A 10,268-nucleotide genomic window follows, 5' to 3' on the forward strand; every position below is an offset into this window, starting at 1 on the left:
GACTCCCAAAGTGCAGCCAATCTCCATTTCCCTCCAGCCCTGGGGGTGTCTGGCTCCCTGGGCACAGAAAGCTACAGCTCACTCGGCAGAGGCTCTAACATGCTCATCTCCCCCAGCCGCTGGGGCTGTAGAGTGGCCTTTGCGGTTTGGCCCAGATGTGGGGAGGGAGAAGTGCAACAAACATTAATCAGCTGGCTTGTAAATCCCTTGGTCCTAGGGTTTGGGTTAGAGCCCCAAGGAGGGGGCCTGGCCTTCTTCAATTTGCTCCCTTCCTGAGGGCACGGAATTAACAAGAGAAAATTTCTTAACCCCACAGCAATCAGAACTGGCTAAGGAGTTAGCAACAAAATTTTTTTCAACATTTAAGTAAAGGAAGGAAACCCTCAGGGGTGTTTCTGTGTGTTTCTGGACCAAGGTTCATTCAAGTGTGTTTTTTTTTTGTGGACCTGCCCCGACCGCACCCCTAGAGACTCTGGAACAAAGAAGACACATGAGAAGATCCCAACTTTCTTCCTTTTGCTGTGACATGGATGGATCTAGCTCAGGTTTCACTCAAGGGGTCCGTCTGCATGTGAAGTACCTGTGTAGGGATAACATATAAATGTATTAAAAATAATTCCCTCAAGTGGAAGTGACTCCCCATTATTTGTTCCCCACAACTTAAAGGCTGTGTCTACACTGGCATGAATTTCCGGAACTGCTTAAAACGGAATACTATTCCGTTTTAAAGAAGCATCTACATTGGCAGGCTGCTTTTCCGGAAAAGCCCTTTTTCCGGCAAAGCGTTTGCGGCCAATGTAGGCGCGCTTTTCCGGAAAAGAGCCCCGAGCGCCATTTTCGCGATCGGGGCTTTTTTCCGGAAAAGACTACTGGGCTGTCTACACTGGCCCTTTTCCGGAACAGTGTTCCAGAATAAGGACTTATGCCCGAGCGGGAGCAGAATAGTTTTTCTGGAATAGCGGCTGATTTTGTACAGTAGAGCATCGTTGCTTTTCCGGAAATTCAAGGGCCAGTGTAGACAGCTCGCAGCTTATTCCGGAAAAGCGGCTGATTTTCCAGAATAAGTGGCCCAGTGTAGACACAGCCAAAGTGTTTAGATTTATTATTATTATTTGTTAAGATTGTTAAATGTTTAGATTTATAATTATTGCCCCTCTAGAATATAATTTGTTAGGAATGTAATATTAGGTCATGTAACTTAAAATTGTTATAAATATAATACTATGTAGCCAGAAACAGCTCCCCTCTCTGTGTCCCAGGGCACGCTCAAACTTATTGTTACACAATTGACACCCATTCTCTTCAAAGCATTGTGAAGCAATTAACCCTAATCGCAAAGTGAAACATTGTAACAGTAACTCAGCACTCAGAGAGAGACTGTTTTAAGAAATGCCACCCAGAAACTTGTGACTTTTTGTAACTACAACTCTTGTACATGTAAAGTTATTATTATACAAAATACTGTATGGGAAACATTAATTAGGGAATGTATGTAAGAGAGAGAGATTGCTTGGACGATGAATGAACGGTTTGAGAGGTGCCAGCCTGTGAATGCAGCAACAAAGGCCTGAAGAAGGCATCAGGTGCCAGTGCAACCAAAAGATGTCAAGTGGAGAAAACCAAGTACTGGAGGCCCACCCTATGAGATCATTGACGAGCACCTGGCAGCCACCCTGGACATCAGCATGATGCAGCGATTCCCATAGACTGGCATAGGAAGAAATTCCTGTAAGAACTGGACTAAAAGACTATGGAGTCAGAGTCCAAGGTTCTGCTGCCAGCCCACCAGGAGCTTCAGATGCGCATCTGATCAGGACTTTGCTCCCCACTACCATCACTTGTGTACAGAATACCTGGCCAGTATTCTGTCACAAGCAACTTTCAGGCTAGTAACTATAACAACTACACAGAACCTGACTGAATGGATGAATGATTGAATGAATGTTTATATATATATATATAAAAGTGTATAAGTGTTAAGTAGTGATAGGAATAAGTAGCTAAACAACATTGTTTGCTTCTATCTTTATTCTTTATTATTATCTCTACAATAAATGTGGCTTTTTGCCTTATCCCCCTCATAAGATCCTGCTTGATTTTATTGGTACAACACCTGTGACAGCACCTGACTCCTCTGCCCCCTCATCAGCAATGCCGTATACTTGGGGGAGCACGCGCTCCGAGACTTATAGAAGGGACAACCTGGACCAGCCACCCTTAGGGTACGTCTAGACTACATGCCTCTGGCGACAGAGGCATGTAGATTAGGCTACCCGACAGAGTAAAATGAAGCGGCGATTTAAATAATCGCCGCTTCATTTAAATTTACATGGCTGCCGCGTTGAGCCGACAAACAGCTGATCAGCTGTTTGTCGGCTCAGCGCGATAGTCTGGACGCTCCCCTGCCGACATCAAAGGGAGTTGTCGACAACCCAGGTATGCCTCCTGGGATGAGGCATACCTGGGTTGTCGACAACTCCCTTTGATGTCGGCAGGGGAGCGTCCAGACTATCGCGCTGAGCCGACAAACAGCTGATCAGCTGTTTGTCGGCTCAACGCGGCAGCCATGTAAATTTAAATGAAGCGGCGATTATTTAAATCGCCGCTTCATTTTACTCTGTCGGGTAGCCTAATCTACATGCCTCTGTCGCCAGAGGCATGTAGTCTAGACGTACCCTTAGTTAGGCTCCCTTTGATAGCTCAGCTGGCAGAGCGGAGGACTATAGCGTGTGCTTCGTAAGTGATCCTGAAGTCGCTGGTTCAACTGTGGCTCGAAGGAGTGATTGTTTTCCCTCCGGCCTGGCCTTAGTAGAAGGCAATCAAGGTGATTGCCTTGGGTCCATGTCTTCAATTGACAGAAAGATTGTGGGTACGAGCTGCCAATCACATTTCTTGGGCTGCGCAGGTTCTGTCCACACACAAAAGTTCTTTTGGAACAATGGCCGTTATTCCACAACAACACTGCAAGAGTCTACACAGCAATTCCGTTATTTTGAAATAATTCTGAAGTAACAGACGGCTTATTCCGACTTCTGCAAACCTCATTCTACGAAGAATAACGCCTATTCCAATTAGCTATTTTAAAAAAAAGGCCTGTGTAGGTGCGTCACTGCTGCTAGTTTGAAATAGCCCCTCCCCGGGGCCATTCTAAGTTATTCTTCCCGGGGCTCTATATCGAGGTGACAGGAGACGGGGCTGGTTTCAGGATTTCTTTTAGTGCAGCAGCAAGGGGAGATGGAGGAAAATCAACCCCGTTTGCAAGCTTTGTGTGACAGGAGGGGTGAGAGCTGGGGAGCCCATCTCTTCAAAAAGAGCATTTGGGTGCACCCAGGGGCAGCAAGAATTCAGGTCCTCTGGCCAGTGCATTGGGGACAACGTGAGAGCCCTTCCATGAGCATTTTCTGCTCCCACTGGGGAAGGCAGCTGGGCTCCCTCTCGGGCACAAAGGCAGCAGTGCCTGGCCCAGAAGGTCTGGTGTCCAGCAGATCTCTGCCTCAGTGTGGCTGGCTTTTGGGGAGAGCAACTAGGAAATGGGGTGGGAGGGGGGACTAGTGCAGCCACTTAGCCCCTGGCTGGCTCTCCCTGTAAAAAGATGATGATGATCACCCTGAACACTAGAGAATGTGGGAATCAATCCCACTGCCTCGCACATGCAAAGCAAGCGCTCTACCACTTGAGCTAATTCCCTTACTGTGTTAAGTTTGGCCTTCTCGGAGGCTCTTCCCTTCTCCACAGGGACGTCTGTCATCTAGGTCAGTTAGTCCTGGGAAAGGAGAAGGCTCCAAAAAGGCCACAAGGGCAACTCTCAGGAAGGAGACTCCCTGCAGCAAAGCCATGGGGGGGGGGGGGGGGGGGGGCGGCGGCAGAACGTGGTCTCTTTGATGATCCCTGCCCTGCAGCCTGTCCCACCTGGTCATTGTCATGGACTCTCTGTGAGGTCATCACCTCCCAACCTCCTTTAGCCAATAAGCTGAGGGGCTTAAAAAGCCCCTTGTGATGTCACTGCCACACCCACCCCTGCCCTCCAGGGCTAATGTCCTGCCCCAGGCAGCCCCTTTGCCTGGCTGAGCTGCTCCCAGGGGTGAAAGTGACACATTTCTTACAGGGACAGTTCTATTGGGCACCACCCCTTGGGCAGAGGGAGGCTCAAGGCAGGAAGTTGTGGGAGGGGTTGTGATAGGACAGTACCTGTTAGAAATTAAAATGTGGAGTGTGGGAGGCTCAGGGCAGGGATTTGGGGAGTGGGGAGGGGGGCTCAGGGCAGGGGTGAGGATGTGGAAGGGTAGAGAAGTCAGGGCACATTCATCCTTTGTTACTCACCTGGCTCGGCTGAAGCTGACACTTTGTTCCTCGCTTCCCTTCTGCTGCTTCATATCTTAGGGTGCCTCCACCTGCCCCATGCTGAGATCCAGGCCCAAGCAGGAAAGAGGCCGGTGGGCCCTGTTGGCATCAGGGTCTCACCACCCATCTTCTTCCCACCATCCGCAGCCACAGCCCCTTTCAGCCACTGGGTCAGCCCAGGAAGGGAGGCAGGAAATGGGGCTAAGTAGCGAGTCAGGCTGTGAGGGGCAGGCAAAGCTCATCTTGCCTTGCAGGGCCACCAGTAACAGCATCTGTCCTGTGCGCTGCTGTGGAGTAAAGCATCCCTGAGGGAGAACCAGTGTCATCAATGTACTCACTGCAGCTGCTGAAATAGTTTAGGGAGAAGTGCATTAGTGTGAAGAGTTAAGAGTCCCTGGCTCAATCCCAGTCCTTGGTGGAAATCTTGGTGGTGCTCCTGTGGCTGAGCCGTTGTGTGGGTCTATCTATACTAGTAGTGCCCATGAGTGCCATGGCGCCTGCTGGGCCATTTATGTGTGCCTGCCGAGTGACTGAGGCTGGCCCGTCCCCAGGTGCATAGAGCAAGTGCTGAGCTGGCCCTGGGCACATGGTGTATGGGTGTGGTGCTGGCCTTGGGTGCATGGCACTGGGGTGGTGCCAGCCCTGGGAGTGTGGTGCATGGGTGGCACTGGCCCTGGGCACATGATGTAAGGGTGGCTCTTCCCCTGGGTGTGGGCGTGGCCCTGCCCCAGGGCGCTGGGCAGCTCCAAGAGGTTGGGAACCACTGGTCTAGACTGTGTTGTTATTTCTAGCTAAGAATGCAAAGTAGAGAAAGTAGACACACCAGAGTTGCAAATGAAGCTGGGATTTAAATAGCATGTGCTTCATTTGCATACTCTCACCCATGTGCTGTTCTGAAAGTGAAAGGGCGTCTGGGGCTGCTAGTTCAAGCCCCTTGGTTTGAACTAACGTGATTCTTCATTTTTTGCCCTCTGTGCCTCCCCCCCCACCAACATACCCCAATCCCCCCCCACCACCTGTCCCCAACACACCCCTTTCCCACTTTCCTCTCCCCGTTCCCCTACTGGTAACACAAACAGGACTTTTCTCTATTGAAAGAACAAACTCTCTGGGGAATGGGGGGAATGTAGAACTGGGGAGGGGCTGGGGAAAGAACCTGGGAGGAGGGTGGAGGCTGGGGGGGAAGGGGAGGTGGGGATCATGGCTAAGGCTAGGACTGACACCTTCCTCTGGTGGTCCCACTGCCTCATGTCAGGGGCCTCAGCAGCGCTGGGGGGTGGCTCCAGGGGGAGAAGCTGGTTCAAGGGAATTTGAGCTGCTGGGCCACTAAAGCAGGCCTCCATCAGCAGCCTCTGTGCAGGGCACACATGCTCCAGGCCTCCCGCTCATATTGAGTCTCCCCACGTGGCTTGGGCTCCAGAGCCTGCCCCCCACCTGGTGCCTTGAGGTAGCCACTGCAGCAGCAGGAATTTGGGCATCAGGTCCCCTGCTTTTCAGGAAAGGAAGACAGGTGACAAGGCCCTTTTTAGCCACTGGATCTGTGCAGGCTGGAGCCTCCCCCTACCAGTTCTCTGCCCTGCTTCCTGCAAAGCTCCCATTTTTGCTTGTTTCTGCTTCCCTGTCCATAGCAGGCAGCTAAAGGAAGGGACGTCACCAAACTGAACATACCAATGGGGTTTGAACCCACCACCTTAGTGTTATCAGTATCACACACTAACCAACTGAGCTAGTCAGGATGTCTCTGCAGCTGCCAATGGCTCTTCTCTGACAGGGCCACTAGTGACTCACTGTGATGTGGGCTGGCTAGTCCAGCTGGTTTGAGGGTTAGTCAAGGTGGCTGGCAGTCGACATGGTGCACTGAGATCCAGGGCAAAGAGGCAGCCGGAATCTCTTGCTGCCAGCACCTTGCCTCCCAGCTTCTTCCCTTTCAGCAGCAGCCGCAGCCCCTTTCAACCACTGGGTCAGCCCAGGAAGGGAGGCAGGAATGGGGCCTCAGATTGCAGGATTCAGAGTCCTGAGCGCTGCCCTTGACACCATGGGACCTGAACCAACCACCTTTCACTCAACTGGGCCAAACTGGTGCCCCAGTTCATGCCCACGGGGACCTGCTTTACTTGGTTTCCTTCCAACTTCTTCTCCTGGGCTGCAAGGAGCATCCCTGAGATTCCCTGGGACAGGCACAGGACTCTGCCTCCCTACAGTCGGCCCCACCCCAAAGGCTTTGGCAGAATGGAGGGGAGGGGCTCTATTCACCCCACTGAATCCCACAGAGGTGCTGAGCTTGTGCCCTGCCCCCCTCAGCTTGGCTTCCCTCCTCTGCCCCATTCCTGCCTCATTTCCTCTTTGTGCCAGTCACACAAGGGAGACAGCAGGAAAAGCCAACCCCCAAGGGCAGGGGAAGCCAAGCCACAAGCCTCCAGCCTGACCCATCTGGCTTCCCCAGGCTGGCACCAAGGGGCATTCTCAGCTGATGTCACTCCCCTGTCACATGGGATTTGGGCTCATCTCAGGCACAGGCCTGGCAGCAGGAGCTGCACTTGCCTGGCCACCAAGGGGAACTGCAATAGGGGAAGACCCTGTGTTTTTACCTGGCTTTAAACTAGAAACCTTTGGTATGTCGGGTAACCATGATGACCACTATACCACAGAAACACACACTGGTGGGGGTGGAACTTGGCTGACTGTTCTGTTCCTAGCTCTTGGCTGACTGTTCTGTTCCCTCCTTTGTCACGTGGGGAGTTGGGCTCATCCCAGGTACAGGCTGGTCAGCAGCAGCTTTATGTACCTGGGCACCCAGGGGAGCAGCAATAAGAGGAAAACCTGTATTTCTCCCTGGTTTTGAACCAGGGACCTTTTGCATGTTAAACAAATGTGATAACCACTACACCACAGAAACATAACTCAATAGAAACATAACTCAATGGGGCAGGAACTTGGCTGACTGTTCTGTTCCTGGCTCTTTCCAACACCCTGCTCTGCAGGGGAGGGGAATGCACCTTGTGAACACTCCACATCTTGTTCTCAGGGAAGCCACTAACCCGAGCTGCCAGCTCCTCATTTCCTCACCAGCCCCTTGAGATTTGTAGCTCAAAGCTGGAGCTGCTGTGGAAGGAGGTGAAGCTACAGAAGCTGACGGGGACAATCAGCGGGCAGAGGGTTATTTTTTCTCCTCCCTGGGTTGATGTGACTAGAACTGAGGAGAAGAAAATCCTCTTCCCTTCTGCTCAGAAGATGGAAATCGCAGTTTGTTCTCTCTTTGGTTCTCCTAAAGCTGAACCCCAGGACTAGACTTTTTCTTTCTAAAACCCTGATGAAAGCAGAGAGTAAATTGTTTGCAAACTGAGAATGTGACTTGAAGAAGGGCATCGCCCAGCATAGGGCTTGAACCCATGACCCTGAGATTAAGAGTCTCATGCTCTAACAACTGAGCTAGCCAGTTTGGGTGCCAAAAAGCCTTCTCACACCCCATTACAGGGCATCAGGAGCCAAGTGTTCGCCACTGCCTGACAAGTCTTTTTTTTGCTCTCAGTGACCAAGAGTCTTGGTGCCAGCCTGGGGAAGAGAGATGAGTGAGGCCAGGAACCTATCGGAGAACCTTGTGGAATATTTGTCCAAGTTTAAGTCCATCAGAAAATGGATTTATAGGTGTTTCTGTGGCGTAGTGGTTCTCACATTTGCCTAACACACAAAGGCTATGTGTACACTGGAGGGCTCTCGCTCAAGAATGGCTGTTCTTGCACAAGTATCCTCAGAGCGTCCATACCGCCCACCTACTCTTGCGCAAGGAGATTAACAGTACGGCGTCAGAAGACAGGGCTTCTTGTGCAACAGCTACGCTCTTTTCTGACAAGTGTAAGCCCTTCCAGTTCCTGTGCTTTGACTTCCTTTTCCACAGGCTCCCCAGAGAGAATTTTGTGCCTCCTGATGGGTGTCTGACCTGGAGCTCAGTCTCTGGTTCGGTTGGGCCCTGGAACTTACAATCTGGCTGTTCTCATGTGTGGTTCCAGCAGCTGCAAGACTCCAACTCTTGCCCCCATGGCGCTAACAGGTGCCCACCTCTAAGTGCTCATCTAAATTGGTCTTTATGGTCCCTCAGTGCATTTTTCTCCTCAGCAGCACGCATGAGAGAAGCTGTTGCCAGCAGCCCTGCAAAGCAAGACGAGCTTTTCCTGCCTTCCTCAGACTGACTCGCTACTTGGCCCCATTCCTGCCTCCCTTCCCGGCCTGACCCAGTGGTTGAAAGGGGCTGTGGCTGCTGCTGACAGGGAAGAAGCTGGGAGGCAAGGTGCTGGCAGCAAGAGATTCCAGCTGCCTCTTTGCCCTGGGTCTCAGTGCGCCATGCCAGCCACCAGCCACCTTGACCAAACCTCAAAGCATCTGGACTAGCCAGCCCACATCACAGTGAGTCACTAGTGGCCCTGCCAGGGAAGAGCCCTTAGCAGCTGCAGAGACATCCCTGCAGATGCCTGAGATGCCCCCCTGAAAGGGCCACTTACAAGCTAGGTTTCTGTAGGCTGCTAAGCACAGCTGGTTAGAGCATGGTGCTAATAACACCAAGGTTGTGGTTTCAAGCCCCATACTAGCCACAGCGCTGTTTGGTTTGGTGACTTGCCCTTGTTTAGCTGCCTGCTATGGAAAGGGAAGCAGAAACAAGAGAAGGCTGAGAGCTTTTCAGGTAGGCCTGAGAACTGGTGGGAGGATGCTCCAGCCTGCACCGACCCAGTGGCTAAAAGGGCCTTGGCCTGGCCTGCTTTCTCCAATAGCAGGGAAACTCTTCTCTTCCATTGTTCCCAATGGGGTGACTTGATGTCCAAATTCCTGCTGCCACAGTGGCTATCCCAAGGCACTCTGCAAGGAGGAGGTGCCCAAGCCACAGAGAAAGGATAAATATTTCCAGGTGGCCTGGAGAATGTGCTCGGCACATAGTGCTGCTGCCAATTGCTGCTGCCATAGTGCTGTTGCCTGCTTCAGTGGCCTGGCAGCTGGCCCTCCCCAACCCAAACTCACTCCTGCTCCAGTTCCCTCTGAGCCTGCAGCTGCCCCTGCTCCTCTGGCTTCTTCCCCTGGAGCCATTCCATGGCTGCTGAGGCCCCCGCCCATGAAGAAGTGGGGCCACCAGAGGCAGGTGCCAGTTCCAGCCCAATATATGAGCCCCACCTCTCCATCAGCCTCCTCCTCCCTCCCAGGTTCTTTCCCCAGCCACTCCCCACTTCTACATTCCCCACATGAAAACCACAGTTCGTTCTTTCAGCAGGGAAAAGTCAAGTTTGTTTTACCGGCAGGGCAGGGGAAAGTGGGAAGGGAGAGCAGGGGAAAGGTTGGGGGGAGGCACAGAGGCCCCTTGTGGGGATGCCCAGGGGAGAGTCTCACAGGTGTCCTTGTCTGAAACTCTCCTCCAGGGCCTCTTGGAGATATAAGCCCCCAATGGGCTCCTGGTGGCATCATGGGCACCGAGTTCTTCGGTGGCCCCAGCACAGGTAGGGCAGCTGCTGCATAGAAGAAAGTGGCTCAGGGAGGGAATACCTGAATGGCCCAGTGGGGGTTGGTGAGTTTTGGCTTGTTCGTACCAACCCGGTCAGTGGACTGTTTCACTGCCCTTAGGGCTCTGATTTGGGACCCAGTGGAGGAAGAGGGCCTGGGTCCCACTACCGCCAACCCCTTTGCTAGCCTACGCTAAGAGTTCCCTGTCATTGGTCTTGAGCTGAGAAAGCTGTGCACTGGTGAACTAGAGACACTTACCTGTGGACTTGAGCCGAGAAGGCTGTGCACTTGCTAAGTAAAGATATTTCTTGCAGGACTTTAGCCTGGAAGGCTGTGTTTCTGTTGATCCAAACCCCTCACTGGGGAGCCTCAGCCTGGAGAAGGCGAGGCTTGTGTTAATCAGGGACTCTACTCATAGACCTTAGCTGAGGTGGTGATGCTTCTGT

General features: G+C 52.3%; 2 non-coding genes across 2 annotated transcripts; both read right to left on the reverse strand.

The window, feature by feature from the left end:
* Positions 1-7,164: 7,164 nt before the first annotated feature.
* Positions 7,165-7,237, reverse strand: TRNAV-AAC (transfer RNA valine (anticodon AAC)). Its single transcript has one exon. It is a non-coding gene; the product is annotated as a tRNA-Val (tRNA).
* A 470-nt stretch (positions 7,238-7,707) lies between these two features.
* On the reverse strand, positions 7,708-7,785 carry TRNAK-CUU (transfer RNA lysine (anticodon CUU)). The gene has a single exon. It is a non-coding gene; the product is annotated as a tRNA-Lys (tRNA).
* Between the last annotated feature and the right edge of the window lie 2,483 nt (positions 7,786-10,268).

The sequence above is a fragment of the Pelodiscus sinensis genome, unplaced genomic scaffold (assembly GCF_049634645.1).
Source record: "Pelodiscus sinensis isolate JC-2024 unplaced genomic scaffold, ASM4963464v1 ctg37, whole genome shotgun sequence".
Classification (NCBI taxonomy): domain Eukaryota; kingdom Metazoa; phylum Chordata; order Testudines; family Trionychidae; genus Pelodiscus; species Pelodiscus sinensis.